This window comes from Schistocerca nitens, chromosome 10 (genome assembly GCF_023898315.1).
Source record: "Schistocerca nitens isolate TAMUIC-IGC-003100 chromosome 10, iqSchNite1.1, whole genome shotgun sequence".
Taxonomy (NCBI): Eukaryota; Metazoa; Arthropoda; class Insecta; order Orthoptera; family Acrididae; genus Schistocerca; species Schistocerca nitens.
This window is the reverse complement of record NC_064623.1, coordinates 131,879,399-131,894,410: the sequence shown is the minus strand read 5'-3', so window position 1 is coordinate 131,894,410 and position 15,012 is coordinate 131,879,399. Positions and strand designations below refer to the sequence as shown.

Sequence of the window (15,012 nt, the reverse complement as noted above, 5' to 3'; positions counted from 1 at the left end):
AACTTGAACGTCTCCTTATTAACGGATGCTGACCTAGAGGCGGCGGTGCGACGCACTTGGGAGCAGTGTTTGCGCACTACCACAAACTTTCGTAGCACCATAGCGTGGTGGACTCAGCATGCAAAACCCAAACTGCGAAAGGTTATTATATTCTTCGGTATTGACAGAGCAGCCGCGATAAAGAAGACGATGGAGTTCTACTACACTATCTTACGCGACCTCTGTGATAGAGCCGACGCCGCGAACACCAGAATAGACGACATTCGAAAAATAAAGGCGAAATTAATCAATCTTAAGAGGATGCAGCTGGAAGGTCTTAAGATCAAATCAAAAGTGAAGTCGGTCAGAGACGATGAAACAGCCGCTCTATACCATCTAGTCAAACATGCTAAGAACAGACGGAGGACTTTTATTGAGGCCCTGAAACTAGGTGATGGCACGACTGTCGACACCCAGCGAGAGATTATCAAGGCACTACACGACTATTTTGTTGACACGTACACGTCAGTGGCTACTCACGACGACTGCTATGACGAACTGTTTAGTGCCATTTCCTCTCCCATAACTAGAGAAGACAATGACACCATTTCTTTGGAATTTAGTAATAAAGATGTTTTGGAGATTGTCTGCCACTCGCCGATCAGGAAGTCCCCTGGTCCTGACGGATTACCCATTGAATTTTACAGGAGGTATTGGCACATCATCGGGGACAAAATCACCCAATTAGTGAACGAAGTTTTTCAAGGGAAGCCTATACCACTTGCCTTTAAGGAATGCAAAATTGTGCTTATCCCTAAAAGCAGAGGTACAAAAAATATCGCCAACTTCCGCCCCATTTCATTGTTAAACTCCGATTATAAAATAGTCGCCCGTGCAATCAACACGCGAATAATGCCACTCACTGCAAAATTCATTGGACGTCAGCAGACATGTGCTTTCGGGAGAACTGTATTGCAAACGGCAGCTTTTTACCGGGATATCATTGCTTTAACGAACGCCAGTAACGTGAAGTGTGGGCTGATTTTTCTGGACTTTTTTAAAGCCTTTGACCTCGTCACTCACGAGTACCTCCTTGAAACCATGAAAAGATTCGGTTTCTTGCAGAACGCGATTGACATGATCAAAAACATGGCACTGGGGATCAACGCAAGACTTTCTGTCAACTCGCAACTAACCCAACCGATTCAAATCAACAGAGGGATACCACAAGGCAGCCCTTTGTCCATGTTACTTTTTGTTCTTTCACTCGAACCTCTGTTACTCCAACTGCAGGCGAAACTCACAGGGCTAACACTTTCAGGAAAAAAAACTGTCGTAGGCGCCTATGCCGACGATGTGGGTGTGGTTGTCCGCAATGAGAATGATGTCACCACTTTAGCGGCTCACCTCCAGCAATACTGTTTGGCGTCGGGGGCTAAATTGAATGACAAGAAAAGTAAATTTATTAACCTCTGTGGCCTCCAGCATTTGCAAGTGGGCTACGCTCAGGAAGTCAGCGTCCACAAGGCTCTCGGCGTCATATTGACGGCGTCCTCTTTAAAGATGGCGGCGGCTAACTGGAGGGAAATAGTGCGTAAACTTAACGGTGCTCTCATTGACAATTCCCACAGAAGCCTCAATCAATTTGAACGGATCCATCTGGTCAACTCCTGTCTTTTATCAAAAGCCTTCTACACGGCGCAGCTCCTGCCACTGCCTGCCGTCATTGCTAAGCAAATTATGTCGAAGGTCACCCATTTTATTTGGAGAGGGGAAATTTTTCGCGTGTCTGCCAAAACTGCGACACTCCATCCCCAGAATGGAGGGATGGGATTAGTAGATATCAAGGTGAAAGCGATGGCTCTCTATGTTAAAAGGACGGCCGCTATAATTAACAATGATCCTTCCGGCATTACAGCGCAATTATTCACTGCCGTCAGGCCGCAAAGTCTTGATCCACCGCTGCATATTCAGCCCATCAGTTATCGGCTCAAACATATCAGAGAATATTACCTTTCACGGAGCTACATCAGTCAAGAGGTCTTAAATTCTCAACATTTAACTGCACAAGCGATAATAGCGGACTGGAGACAACACGAAGGAAAGAATCCATTGGCAACGAAGCTCGGTGGCATGAACTGGGATATCGTATGGCGCAATGTCAGTTCCCGTGTCCTCAGTTCCGATGCTCGCACTGCTTGGTACAAAGCCATCAATGATGTGGTTAGCACGAACGAGAGGTTACACAAAATCGGGCTCAGTGACACCCCTCTCTGTCATCGCTGCCAACTGACGGATACAGTTCTCCACCGCTACACCTGCGGGGAACGTCTCCAGAACTGGGCTTGGCTTCGAGAAAAAATAGCTCTTCTTACCAGGACTACAACCGCCAATGTTTCGTCAACACTACTGTCTCGTCCTGATGTGCAATTTTATCCGCAGACGAAAAACAATGCTGTTTTGTGGTTGCTGGGTACCTATTCCAGCTACGTCTTTAATAATTTTGGCGGTGACAATTTTTTGGAATTCAAGATGTTTATGAATATCGAATTCGCCAAAACATGCACGTACCCGAATCATGGGAAACTCTTCGGCAATATGCTTAAAATAGCATTTAATCGCATGGGTATCGGATAGGTCACCTGAGTGTACGGGGGTGAGGCCGGGCCGCGGGACACCAGTAGTGCCGCGAAGAGGCCCCACTGCTTCTGTGTCGTGTCCTGCCTCCCCCTCACACTAGGGCCTTCACTGACTTGCTGCACACTGGCTACAGGAACTTTCATTGAGTGAGATAAGAAGCTGTGTTTATGTTACGTTTATTCTTCGAGCAGCAAATCTACCTTGCCCAGGAGGGCAGTCTTTTCGTTGTCATTTTCAACATTCAACTTTATTTTCATAGAAGGTTAAGGGTTTCGTTTTTCATAGAAAAAAGTGGTTAAGACAAAAAAAAACAAAAACAAGAAAAAAAGTGGTTAAGGCGTAAAAAAAAAGTGGCAAGAAAAAAAAATGTGGTTAAAAAAAAAAAGAAAAAAAAAAGTGGCGCAATTGGGAAAAAAAAAAAAAAAAGTTAGCTCAGTTGGTTAGAGCGTAAAAACAAAAAAAAAAAAAAAACAAAAAAAATAGCTCAGTTGGGAGAGCGTTAGACTGAAGATCTAAAGGTCCGTAAAAAAAAAAAAAAAAAAAAAAAAAAAAAAAAAAAAAAAAAAAAAAAAAAAAAAGAAAAAAAAAAGTTCGTAGAGCGTTCGCTTTGCATGTGAAAGGTCCCGGGTTCAAGCCCCGGCGCCTCCATGTTTTGTGGACAGTGCATGGTAGGTGTTGGTCGCGGCGAGCCTTAAGACACGCAAGACGTTGCAAAGCCAGCGTCACAGACTCATATGATGTATACTGACGTAAGGAGAGCAAGACGTAAATGTGAGGACCGGCTGTTGTCGAGGTGTCAAATATGTCTTCGGTATAACGGCCTAACCTCAATGAAGTCTAGAGAGTGGACAACACGTTCGTCTTACTCAGAGCGGTGGCCGAACGCTATTTTCGACGTTGTGCGTGCCACTTTAATTTTGGCCAACTACGATTCGATACAGAATGCAGGAAACCTGAAAGACACCCTCACGGACACATAGAGAGTAGTGTTTGTCTGCGGAATAATGGGAGTACAAGGGTCTGTGATATTGATATGGTTGTATGTAGCACTGTTTGTCATCAGGGGGCGTAGCTCAGAGGGTAGAGCGCTCGCTTAGCATGCGAGAGGTACTGGGATCGATACCCAGCGCCTCCAGAATTTTTAACACACCAACATGCGCACACTGCCATGCAAGTGGAATAATTCACAGCCAGCGAACGTGTCAAGGCAGATACGAGCGAACGATTAGCAGCCACAATTGGCAAGCGTGCTGCTACGCGCAGGAAGCACCCTCCTCCCACCTCTACACTTAATTTAGAAACAGTACAAGTCTTCCCTTAAGATTCTCAAACCTATGTCGGAAAGATCTGCCTTGCGCCGAGTTCACAATAATCCCACTGCTCATTCCCATTCTTTACGTGCAGTCGGCTGCTACTGGTGTTGCTAGTTGTGACTGCTGATGACAGATGCCGTAGCAATCAATTCATGGAGTGAGTTGTATGTTTTGCGATAGTCTGCCTCTGACAAGCAAGCAGAGGTGACATAGGCGCGAACACAGGAAGCTTGCAGCCCCTCGCTGCCTGCAGACACCGAGCAGCCACACTAGGAGGGCGGCCTAAGTCGTAGGCGAAATGTGCTCATTCGCTTGTGTGCGACGTCAAGCTCTAAATAAGGCTGTCACTAGCGTGAGCGTCGTGTAAAGTCGGAAAAGTCGCCTGCATGGGGAGTGCCATGTTTGGGGAGCGTTTCATAGTATGCGCAGTGCTATGGAGACGCGGAAACTTGTTGTGGCCCAGTGTTTTGCAGTTGGACAAGAGTGGTACACGGTAGTAAAGTGCGAGGCAGTGAGTTGGCATGAACAGTCGAGTGCACATTGGGGCTTGAGATGTGCTTGTTACCTCAGGTGCTGCGTGATTGTCGACAAGGAGTGAAAACGGAGCAATTTGTGACTGTCCTTTCAATTTTAGACGTTAAATACAGACGGAATTTGTAGTCGTAATACTAGAGCATCGAAACTACTTGGAACTCTTGTGTATATGAACGTGTCCGCGCCTTTGTACACTGGTCCCTTCACCCCTACAGACCAACCAACCATCATGTCCGTGCACATCAGAGTAGGAAAGAATGGAAAACAGGGCAGTTTTGTTGCGCTTGGGGGCGTAGCTCAGTTGGTAGAGCGTTCGCTTTGCATGTGAAAGGTCCCGGGTTCAAGCCCCGGCGCCTCCATGTTTTGTGGACAGTGCATGGTAGGTGTTGGTCGCGGCGAGCCTTAAGACACGCAAGACGTTGCAAAGCCAGCGTCACAGACTCATATGATGTATACTGACGTAAGGAGAGCAAGACGTAAATGTGAGGACCGGCTGTTGTCGAGGTGTCAAATATGTCTTCGGTATAACGGCCTAACCTCAATGAAGTCTAGAGAGTGGACAACACGTTCGTCTTACTCAGAGCGGTGGCCGAACGCTATTTTCGACGTTGTGCGTGCCACTTTAATTTTGGCCAACTACGATTCGATACAGAATGCAGGAAACCTGAAAGACACCCTCACGGACACATAGAGAGTAGTGTTTGTCTGCGGAATAATGGGAGTACAAGGGTCTGTGATATTGATATGGTTGTATGTAGCACTGTTCGTCATCAGGGGGCGTAGCTCAGATGGTAGAGCGCTCGCTTAGCATGCGAGAGGTACTGGGATCGATACCCAGCGCCTCCAGAATTTTTAACACACCAACATGCGCACACTGCCATGCAAGTGGAATAATTCACAGCCAGCGAACGTGTCAAGGCAGATACGAGCGAACGATTAGCAGCCACAATTGGCAAGCGTGCTGCTACGCGCAGGAAGCACCCTCCTCCCACCTCTACACTTAATTTAGAAACAGTACAAGTCTTCCCTTAAGATTCTCAAACCTATGTCGGAAAGATCTGCCTTGCGCCGAGTTCACAATAATCCCACTGCTCATTCCCATTCTTTACGTGCAGTCGGCTGCTACTGGTGTTGCTAGTTGTGACTGCTGATGACAGATGCCGTAGCAATCAATTCATGGAGTGAGTTGTATGTTTTGCGATAGTCTGCCTCTGACAAGCAAGCAGAGGTGACATAGGCGCGAACACAGGAAGCTTGCAGCCCCTCGCTGCCTGCAGACACCGAGCAGCCACACTAGGAGGGCGGCCTAAGTCGTAGGCGAAATGTGCTCATTCGCTTGTGTGCGACGTCAAGCTCTAAATAAGGCTGTCACTAGCGTGAGCGTCGTGTAAAGTCGGAAAAGTCGCCTGCATGGGGGAGTGCCATGTTTGGGGAGCGTTTCATAGTATGCGCAGTGCTATGGAGACGCGGAAACTTGTTGTGGCCCAGTGTTTTGCAATTGGACGACAAGAGTGGTACACGGTAGTAAAGTGCGAGGCAGTGAGTTGGCATGAACAGTCGAGTGCACATTGGGGCTTGAGATGTGCTTGTTACCTCAGGTGCTGCGTGATTGTCGACAAGGAGTGAAAACGGAGCAATTTGTGACTGTCCTTTCAATTTTAGACGTTAAATACAGACGGAATTTGTAGTCGTAATACTAGAGCATCGAAACTACTTGGAACTCTTGTGTATATGAACGTGTCCGCGCCTTTGTACACTGGTCCCTTCACCCCTACAGACCAACCAACCATCATGTCCGTGCACATCAGAGTAGGAAAGAATGGAAAACAGGGCAGTTTTGTTGCGCTTGGGGGCGTAGCTCAGTTGGTAGAGCGTTCGCTTTGCATGTGAAAGGTCCCGGGTTCAAGCCCCGGCGCCTCCATGTTTTGTGGACAGTGCATGGTAGGTGTTGGTCGCGGCGAGCCTTAAGACACGCAAGACGTTGCAAAGCCAGCGTCACAGACTCATATGATGTATACTGACGTAAGGAGAGCAAGACGTAAATGTGAGGACCGGCTGTTGTCGAGGTGTCAAATATGTCTTCGGTATAACGGCCTAACCTCAATGAAGTCTAGAGAGTGGACAACACGTTCGTCTTACTCAGAGCGGTGGCCGAACGCTATTTTCGACGTTGTGCGTGCCACTTTAATTTTGGCCAACTACGATTCGATACAGAATGCAGGAAACCTGAAAGACACCCTCACGGACACATAGAGAGTAGTGTTTGTCTGCGGAATAATGGGAGTGCAAGGGTCTGTGATATTGATATGGTTGTATGTAGCACTGTTCGTCATCAGGGGGCGTAGCTCAGATGGTAGAGCGCTCGCTTAGCATGCGAGAGGTACTGGGATCGATACCCAGCGCCTCCAGAATTTTTAACACACCAACATGCGCACACTGCCATGCAAGTGGAATAATTCACAGCCAGCGAACGTGTCAAGGCAGATACGAGCGAACGATTAGCAGCCACAATTGGCAAGCGTGCTGCTACGCGCAGGAAGCACCCTCCTCCCACCTCTACACTTAATTTAGAAACAGTACAAGTCTTCCCTTAAGATTCTCAAACCTATGTCGGAAAGATCTGCCTTGCGCCGAGTTCACAATAATCCCACTGCTCATTCCCATTCTTTACGTGCAGTCGGCTGCTACTGGTGTTGCTAGTTGTGACTGCTGATGACAGATGCCGTAGCAATCAATTCATGGAGTGAGTTGTATGTTTTGCGATAGTCTGCCTCTGACAAGCAAGCAGAGGTGACATAGGCGCGAACACAGGAAGCTTGCAGCCCCTCGCTGCCTGCAGACACCGAGCAGCCACACTAGGAGGGCGGCCTAAGTCGTAGGCGAAATGTGCTCATTCGCTTGTGTGCGACGTCAAGCTCTAAATAAGGCTGTCACTAGCGTGAGCGTCGTGTAAAGTCGGAAAAGTCGCCTGCATGGGGGAGTGCCATGTTTGGGGAGCGTTTCATAGTATGCGCAGTGCTATGGAGACGCGGAAACTTGTTGTGGCCCAGTGTTTTGCAGTTGGACGACAAGAGTGGTACACGGTAGTAAAGTGCGAGGCAGTGAGTTGGCATGAACAGTCGAGTGCACATTGGGGCTTGAGATGTGCTTGTTACCTCAGGTGCTGCGTGATTGTCGACAAGGAGTGAAAACGGAGCAATTTGTGACTGTCCTTTCAATTTTAGATGTTAAATACAGACGGAATTTGTAGTCGTAATACTAGAGCATCGAAACTACTTGGAACTCTTGTGTATATGAACGTGTCCGCGCCTTTGTACACTGGTCCCTTCACCCCTACAGACCAACCAACCATCATGTCCGTGCACATCAGAGTAGGAAAGAATGGAAAACAGGGCAGTTTTGTTGCGCTTGGGGGCGTAGCTCAGTTGGTAGAGCGTTCGCTTTGCATGTGAAAGGTCCCGGGTTCAAGCCCCGGCGCCTCCATGTTTTGTGGACAGTGCATGGTAGGTGTTGGTCGCGGCGAGCCTTAAGACACGCAAGACGTTGCAAAGCCAGCGTCACAGACTCATATGATGTATACTGACGTAAGGAGAGCAAGACGTAAATGTGAGGACCGGCTGTTGTCGAGGTGTCAAATATGTCTTCGGTATAACGGCCTAACCTCAATGAAGTCTAGAGAGTGGACAACACGTTCGTCTTACTCAGAGCGGTGGCCGAACGCTATTTTCGACGTTGTGCGTGCCACTTTAATTTTGGCCAACTACGATTCGATACAGAATGCAGGAAACCTGAAAGACACCCTCACGGACACATAGAGAGTAGTGTTTGTCTGCGGAATAATGGGAGTACAAGGGTCTGTGATATTGATATGGTTGTATGTAGCACTGTTCGTCATCAGGGGGCGTAGCTCAGATGGTAGAGCGCTCGCTTAGCATGCGAGAGGTACTGGGATCGATACCCAGCGCCTCCAGAATTTTTAACACACCAACATGCGCACACTGCCATGCAAGTGGAATAATTCACAGCCAGCGAACGTGTCAAGGCAGATACGAGCGAACGATTAGCAGCCACAATTGGCAAGCGTGCTGCTACGCGCAGGAAGCACCCTCCTCCCACCTCTACACTTAATTTAGAAACAGTACAAGTCTTCCCTTAAGATTCTCAAACCTATGTCGGAAAGATCTGCCTTGCGCCGAGTTCACAATAATCCCACTGCTCATTCCCATTCTTTACGTGCAGTCGGCTGCTACTGGTGTTGCTAGTTGTGACTGCTGATGACAGATGCCGTAGCAATCAATTCATGGAGTGAGTTGTATGTTTTGCGATAGTCTGCCTCTGACAAGCAAGCAGAGGTGACATAGGCGCGAACACAGGAAGCTTGCAGCCCCTCGCTGCCTGCAGACACCGAGCAGCCACACTAGGAGGGCGGCCTAAGTCGTAGGCGAAATGTGCTCATTCGCTTGTGTGCGACGTCAAGCTCTAAATAAGGCTGTCACTAGCGTGAGCGTCGTGTAAAGTCGGAAAAGTCGCCTGCATGGGGGAGTGCCATGTTTGGGGAGCGTTTCATAGTATGCGCAGTGCTATGGAGACGCGGAAACTTGTTGTGGCCCAGTGTTTTGCAGTTGGACAAGAGTGGTACACGGTAGTAAAGTGCGAGGCAGTGAGTTGGCATGAACAGTCGAGTGCACATTGGGGCTTGAGATGTGCTTGTTACCTCAGGTGCTGCGTGATTGTCGACAAGGAGTGAAAACGGAGCAATTTGTGACTGTCCTTTCAATTTTAGACGTTAAATACAGACGGAATTTGTAGTCGTAATACTAGAGCATCGAAACTACTTGGAACTCTTGTGTATATGAACGTGTCCGCGCCTTTGTACACTGGTCCCTTCACCCCTACAGACCAACCAACCATCATGTCCGTGCACATCAGAGTAGGAAAGAATGGAAAACAGGGCAGTTTTGTTGCGCTTGGGGGCGTAGCTCAGTTGGTAGAGCGTTCGCTTTGCATGTGAAAGGTCCCGGGTTCAAGCCCCGGCGCCTCCATGTTTTGTGGACAGTGCATGGTAGGTGTTGGTCGCGGCGAGCCTTAAGACACGCAAGACGTTGCAAAGCCAGCGTCACAGACTCATATGATGTATACTGACGTAAGGAGAGCAAGACGTAAATGTGAGGACCGGCTGTTGTCGAGGTGTCAAATATGTCTTCGGTATAACGGCCTAACCTCAATGAAGTCTAGAGAGTGGACAACACGTTCGTCTTACTCAGAGCGGTGGCCGAACGCTATTTTCGACGTTGTGCGTGCCACTTTAATTTTGGCCAACTACGATTCGATACAGAATGCAGGAAACCTGAAAGACACCCTCACGGACACATAGAGAGTAGTGTTTGTCTGCGGAATAATGGGAGTGCAAGGGTCTGTGATATTGATATGGTTGTATGTAGCACTGTTCGTCATCAGGGGGCGTAGCTCAGATGGTAGAGCGCTCGCTTAGCATGCGAGAGGTACTGGGGTCGATACCCAGCGCCTCCAGAATTTTTAACACACCAACATGCGCACACTGCCATGCAAGTGGAATAATTCACAGCCAGCGAACGTGTCAAGGCAGATACGAGCGAACGATTAGCAGCCACAATTGGCAAGCGTGCTGCTACGCGCAGGAAGCACCCTCCTCCCACCTCTACACTTAATTTAGAAACAGTACAAGTCTTCCCTTAAGATTCTCAAACCTATGTCGGAAAGATCTGCCTTGCGCCGAGTTCACAATAATCCCACTGCTCATTCCCATTCTTTACGTGCAGTCGGCTGCTACTGGTGTTGCTAGTTGTGACTGCTGATGACAGATGCCGTAGCAATCAATTCATGGAGTGAGTTGTATGTTTTGCGATAGTCTGCCTCTGACAAGCAAGCAGAGGTGACATAGGCGCGAACACAGGAAGCTTGCAGCCCCTCGCTGCCTGCAGACACCGAGCAGCCACACTAGGAGGGCGGCCTAAGTCGTAGGCGAAATGTGCTCATTCGCTTGTGTGCGACGTCAAGCTCTAAATAAGGCTGTCACTAGCGTGAGCGTCGTGTAAAGTCGGAAAAGTCGCCTGCATGGGGGAGTGCCATGTTTGGGGAGCGTTTCATAGTATGCGCAGTGCTATGGAGACGCGGAAACTTGTTGTGGCCCAGTGTTTTGCAGTTGGACAAGAGTGGTACACGGTAGTAAAGTGCGAGGCAGTGAGTTGGCATGAACAGTCGAGTGCACATTGGGGCTTGAGATGTGCTTGTTACCTCAGGTGCTGCGTGATTGTCGACAAGGAGTGAAAACGGAGCAATTTGTGACTGTCCTTTCAATTTTAGACGTTAAATACAGACGGAATTTGTAGTCGTAATACTAGAGCATCGAAACTACTTGGAACTCTTGTGTATATGAACGTGTCCGCGCCTTTGTACACTGGTCCCTTCACCCCTACAGACCAACCAACCATCATGTCCGTGCACATCAGAGTAGGAAAGAATGGAAAACAGGGCAGTTTTGTTGCGCTTGGGGGCGTAGCTCAGTTGGTAGAGCGTTCGCTTTGCATGTGGAAGGTCCCGGGTTCAAGCCCCGGCGCCTCCATGTTTTGTGGACAGTGCATGGTAGGTGTTGGTCGCGGCGAGCCTTAAGACACGCAAGACGTTGCAAAGCCAGCGTCACAGACTCATATGATGTATACTGACGTAAGGAGAGCAAGACGTAAATGTGAGGACCGGCTGTTGTCGAGGTGTCAAATATGTCTTCGGTATAACGGCCTAACCTCAATGAAGTCTAGAGAGTGGACAACACGTTCGTCTTACTCAGAGCGGTGGCCGAACGCTATTTTCGACGTTGTGCGTGCCACTTTAATTTTGGCCAACTACGATTCGATACAGAATGCAGGAAACCTGAAAGACACCCTCACGGACACATAGAGAGTAGTGTTTGTCTGCGGAATAATGGGAGTGCAAGGGTCTGTGATATTGATATGGTTGTATGTAGCACTGTTCGTCATCAGGGGGCGTATCTCAGATGGTAGAGCGCTCGCTTAGCATGCGAGAGGTACTGGGATCGATACCCAGCGCCTCCAGAATTTTTAACACACCAACATGCGCACACTGCCATGCAAGTGGAATAATTCACAGCCAGCGAACGTGTCAAGGCAGATACGAGCGAACGATTAGCAGCCACAATTGGCAAGCGTGCTGCTACGCGCAGGAAGCACCCTCCTCCCACCTCTACACTTAATTTAGAAACAGTACAAGTCTTCCCTTAAGATTCTCAAACCTATGTCGGAAAGATCTGCCTTGCGCCGAGTTCACAATAATCCCACTGCTCATTCCCATTCTTTACGTGCAGTCGGCTGCTACTGGTGTTGCTAGTTGTGACTGCTGATGACAGATGCCGTAGCAATCAATTCATGGAGTGAGTTGTATGTTTTGCGATAGTCTGCCTCTGACAAGCAAGCAGAGGTGACATAGGCGCGAACACAGGAAGCTTGCAGACCCTCGCTGCCTGCAGACACCGAGCAGCCACACTAGGAGGGCGGCCTAAGTCGTAGGCGAAATGTGCTCATTCGCTTGTGTGCGACGTCAAGCTCTAAATAAGGCTGTCACTAGCGTGAGCGTTGCGTGAGCGTCGTGTAAAGTCGGAAAAGTCGCCTGCATGGGGGAGTGCCATGTTTGGGGAGCGTTTCATAGTATGCGCAGTGCTATGGAGACGCGGAAACTTGTTGTGGCCCAGTGTTTTGCAGTTGGACGACAAGAGTGGTACACGGTAGTAAAGTGCGAGGCAGTGAGTTGGCATGAACAGTCGAGTGCACATTGGGGCTTGAGATGTGCTTGTTACCTCAGGTGCTGCGTGATTGTCGACAAGGAGTGAAAACGGAGCAATTTGTGACTGTCCTTTCAATTTTAGACGTTAAATACAGACGGAATTTGTAGTCGTAATACTAGAGCATCGAAACTACTTGGAACTCTTGTGTATATGAACGTGTCCGCGCCTTTGTACACTGGTCCCTTCACCCCTACAGACCAACCAACCATCATGTCCGTGCACATCAGAGTAGGAAAGAATGGAAAACAGGGCAGTTTTGTTGCGCTTGGGGGCGTAGCTCAGTTGGTAGAGCGTTCGCTTTGCATGTGGAAGGTCCCGGGTTCAAGCCCCGGCGCCTCCATGTTTTGTGGACAGTGCATGGTAGGTGTTGGTCGCGGCGAGCCTTAAGACACGCAAGACGTTGCAAAGCCAGCGTCACAGACTCATATGATGTATACTGACGTAAGGAGAGCAAGACGTAAATGTGAGGACCGGCTGTTGTCGAGGTGTCAAATATGTCTTCGGTATAACGGCCTAACCTCAATGAAGTCTAGAGAGTGGACAACACGTTCGTCTTACTCAGAGCGGTGGCCGAACGCTATTTTCGACGTTGTGCGTGCCACTTTAATTTTGGCCAACTACGATTCGATACAGAATGCAGGAAACCTGAAAGACACCCTCACGGACACATAGAGAGTAGTGTTTGTCTGCGGAATAATGGGAGTACAAGGGTCTGTGATATTGATATGGTTGTATGTAGCACTGTTCGTCATCAGGGGGCGTAGCTCAGATGGTAGAGCGCTCGCTTAGCATGCGAGAGGTACTGGGATCGATACCCAGCGCCTCCAGAATTTTTAACACACCAACATGCGCACACTGCCATGCAAGTGGAATAATTCACAGCCAGCGAACGTGTCAAGGCAGATACGAGCGAACGATTAGCAGCCACAATTGGCAAGCGTGCTGCTACGCGCAGGAAGCACCCTCCTCCCACCTCTACACTTAATTTAGAAACAGTACAAGTCTTCCCTTAAGATTCTCAAACCTATGTCGGAAAGATCTGCCTTGCGCCGAGTTCACAATAATCCCACTGCTCATTCCCATTCTTTACGTGCAGTCGGCTGCTACTGGTGTTGCTAGTTGTGACTGCTGATGACAGATGCCGTAGCAATCAATTCATGGAGTGAGTTGTATGTTTTGCGATAGTCTGCCTCTGACAAGCAAGCAGAGGTGACATAGGCGCGAACACAGGAAGCTTGCAGCCCCTCGCTGCCTGCAGACACCGAGCAGCCACACTAGGAGGGCGGCCTAAGTCGTAGGCGAAATGTGCTCATTCGCTTGTGTGCGACGTCAAGCTCTAAATAAGGCTGTCACTAGCGTGAGCGTCGTGTAAAGTCGGAAAAGTCGCCTGCATGGGGGAGTGCCATGTTTGGGGAGCGTTTCATAGTATGCGCAGTGCTATGGAGACGCGGAAACTTGTTGTGGCCCAGTGTTTTGCAGTTGGACAAGAGTGGTACACGGTAGTAAAGTGCGAGGCAGTGAGTTGGCATGAACAGTCGAGTGCACATTGGGGCTTCAGATGTGCTTGTTACCTCAGGTGCTGCGTGATTGTCGACAAGGAGTGAAAACGGAGCAATTTGTGACTGTCCTTTCAATTTTAGACGTTAAATACAGACGGAATTTGTAGTCGTAATACTAGAGCATCGAAACTACTTGGAACTCTTGTGTATATGAACGTGTCCGCGCCTTTGTACACTGGTCCCTTCACCCCTACAGACCAACCAACCATCATGTCCGTGCACATCAGAGTAGGAAAGAATGGAAAACAGGGCAGTTTTGTTGCGCTTGGGGGCGTAGCTCAGTTGGTAGAGCGTTCGCTTTGCATGTGAAAGGTCCCGGGTTCAAGCCCCGGCGCCTCCATGTTTTGTGGACAGTGCATGGTAGGTGTTGGTCGCGGCGAGCCTTAAGACACGCAAGACGTTGCAAAGCCAGCGTCACAGACTCATATGATGTATACTGACGTAAGGAGAGCAAGACGTAAATGTGAGGACCGGCTGTTGTCGAGGTGTCAAATATGTCTTCGGTATAACGGCCTAACCTCAATGAAGTCTAGAGAGTGGACAACACGTTCGTCTTACTCAGAGCGGTGGCCGAACGCTATTTTCGACGTTGTGCGTGCCACTTTAATTTTGGCCAACTACGATTCGATACAGAATGCAGGAAACCTGAAAGACACCCTCACGGACACATAGAGAGTAGTGTTTGTCTGCGGAATAATGGGAGTACAAGGGTCTGTGATATTGATATGGTTGTATGTAGCACTGTTCGTCATCAGGGGGCGTAGCTCAGATGGTAGAGCGCTCGCTTAGCATGCGAGAGGTACTGGGATCGATACCCAGCGCCTCCAGAATTTTTAACACACCAACATGCGCACACTGCCATGCAAGTGGAATAATTCACAGCCAGCGAACGTGTCAAGGCAGATACGAGCGAACGATTAGCAGCCACAATTGGCAAGCGTGCTGCTACGCGCAGGAAGCACCCTCCTCCCACCTCTACACTTAATTTAGAAACAGTACAAGTCTTCCCTTAAGATTCTCAAACCTATGTCGGAAAGATCTGCCTTGCGCCGAGTTCACAATAATCCCACTGCTCATTCCCATTCTTTACGTGCAGTCGGCTGCTACTGGTGTTGCTAGTTGTGACTGCTGATGACAGATGCCGTAGCAATCA

At 48.9% G+C, this 15,012-nt stretch overlaps 15 non-coding genes across 15 annotated transcripts; all 15 read left to right on the top strand.

The window, feature by feature from the left end:
* The first annotated feature begins 3,681 nt into the window (after positions 1–3,681).
* Trnaa-agc (transfer RNA alanine (anticodon AGC)) lies at positions 3,682–3,754 on the top strand. The gene has a single exon. It is a non-coding gene; the product is annotated as a tRNA-Ala (tRNA).
* Positions 3,755–4,752: 998 nt separating this feature from the next.
* Trnaa-ugc (transfer RNA alanine (anticodon UGC)) lies at positions 4,753–4,825 on the top strand. The gene has a single exon. It is a non-coding gene; the product is annotated as a tRNA-Ala (tRNA).
* Positions 4,826–5,239: 414 nt separating this feature from the next.
* Positions 5,240–5,312, top strand: Trnaa-agc (transfer RNA alanine (anticodon AGC)). Its single transcript has one exon. It is a non-coding gene; the product is annotated as a tRNA-Ala (tRNA).
* A 1,002-nt stretch (positions 5,313–6,314) lies between these two features.
* On the top strand, positions 6,315–6,387 carry Trnaa-ugc (transfer RNA alanine (anticodon UGC)). The gene has a single exon. It is a non-coding gene; the product is annotated as a tRNA-Ala (tRNA).
* A 414-nt stretch (positions 6,388–6,801) lies between these two features.
* Trnaa-agc (transfer RNA alanine (anticodon AGC)) lies at positions 6,802–6,874 on the top strand. Its single transcript has one exon. It is a non-coding gene; the product is annotated as a tRNA-Ala (tRNA).
* A 1,002-nt stretch (positions 6,875–7,876) lies between these two features.
* On the top strand, positions 7,877–7,949 carry Trnaa-ugc (transfer RNA alanine (anticodon UGC)). The gene has a single exon. It is a non-coding gene; the product is annotated as a tRNA-Ala (tRNA).
* A 414-nt stretch (positions 7,950–8,363) lies between these two features.
* Positions 8,364–8,436, top strand: Trnaa-agc (transfer RNA alanine (anticodon AGC)). The gene has a single exon. It is a non-coding gene; the product is annotated as a tRNA-Ala (tRNA).
* Positions 8,437–9,435: 999 nt separating this feature from the next.
* Positions 9,436–9,508, top strand: Trnaa-ugc (transfer RNA alanine (anticodon UGC)). Its single transcript has one exon. It is a non-coding gene; the product is annotated as a tRNA-Ala (tRNA).
* Positions 9,509–9,922: 414 nt separating this feature from the next.
* Trnaa-agc (transfer RNA alanine (anticodon AGC)) lies at positions 9,923–9,995 on the top strand. Its single transcript has one exon. It is a non-coding gene; the product is annotated as a tRNA-Ala (tRNA).
* A 999-nt stretch (positions 9,996–10,994) lies between these two features.
* Positions 10,995–11,067, top strand: Trnaa-ugc (transfer RNA alanine (anticodon UGC)). Its single transcript has one exon. It is a non-coding gene; the product is annotated as a tRNA-Ala (tRNA).
* Positions 11,068–11,481: 414 nt separating this feature from the next.
* Trnaa-agc (transfer RNA alanine (anticodon AGC)) lies at positions 11,482–11,554 on the top strand. The gene has a single exon. It is a non-coding gene; the product is annotated as a tRNA-Ala (tRNA).
* Positions 11,555–12,567: 1,013 nt separating this feature from the next.
* Positions 12,568–12,640, top strand: Trnaa-ugc (transfer RNA alanine (anticodon UGC)). Its single transcript has one exon. It is a non-coding gene; the product is annotated as a tRNA-Ala (tRNA).
* Positions 12,641–13,054: 414 nt separating this feature from the next.
* Positions 13,055–13,127, top strand: Trnaa-agc (transfer RNA alanine (anticodon AGC)). Its single transcript has one exon. It is a non-coding gene; the product is annotated as a tRNA-Ala (tRNA).
* Positions 13,128–14,126: 999 nt separating this feature from the next.
* Trnaa-ugc (transfer RNA alanine (anticodon UGC)) lies at positions 14,127–14,199 on the top strand. The gene has a single exon. It is a non-coding gene; the product is annotated as a tRNA-Ala (tRNA).
* Positions 14,200–14,613: 414 nt separating this feature from the next.
* Positions 14,614–14,686, top strand: Trnaa-agc (transfer RNA alanine (anticodon AGC)). Its single transcript has one exon. It is a non-coding gene; the product is annotated as a tRNA-Ala (tRNA).
* The last annotated feature ends 326 nt before the right edge of the window (positions 14,687–15,012 follow it).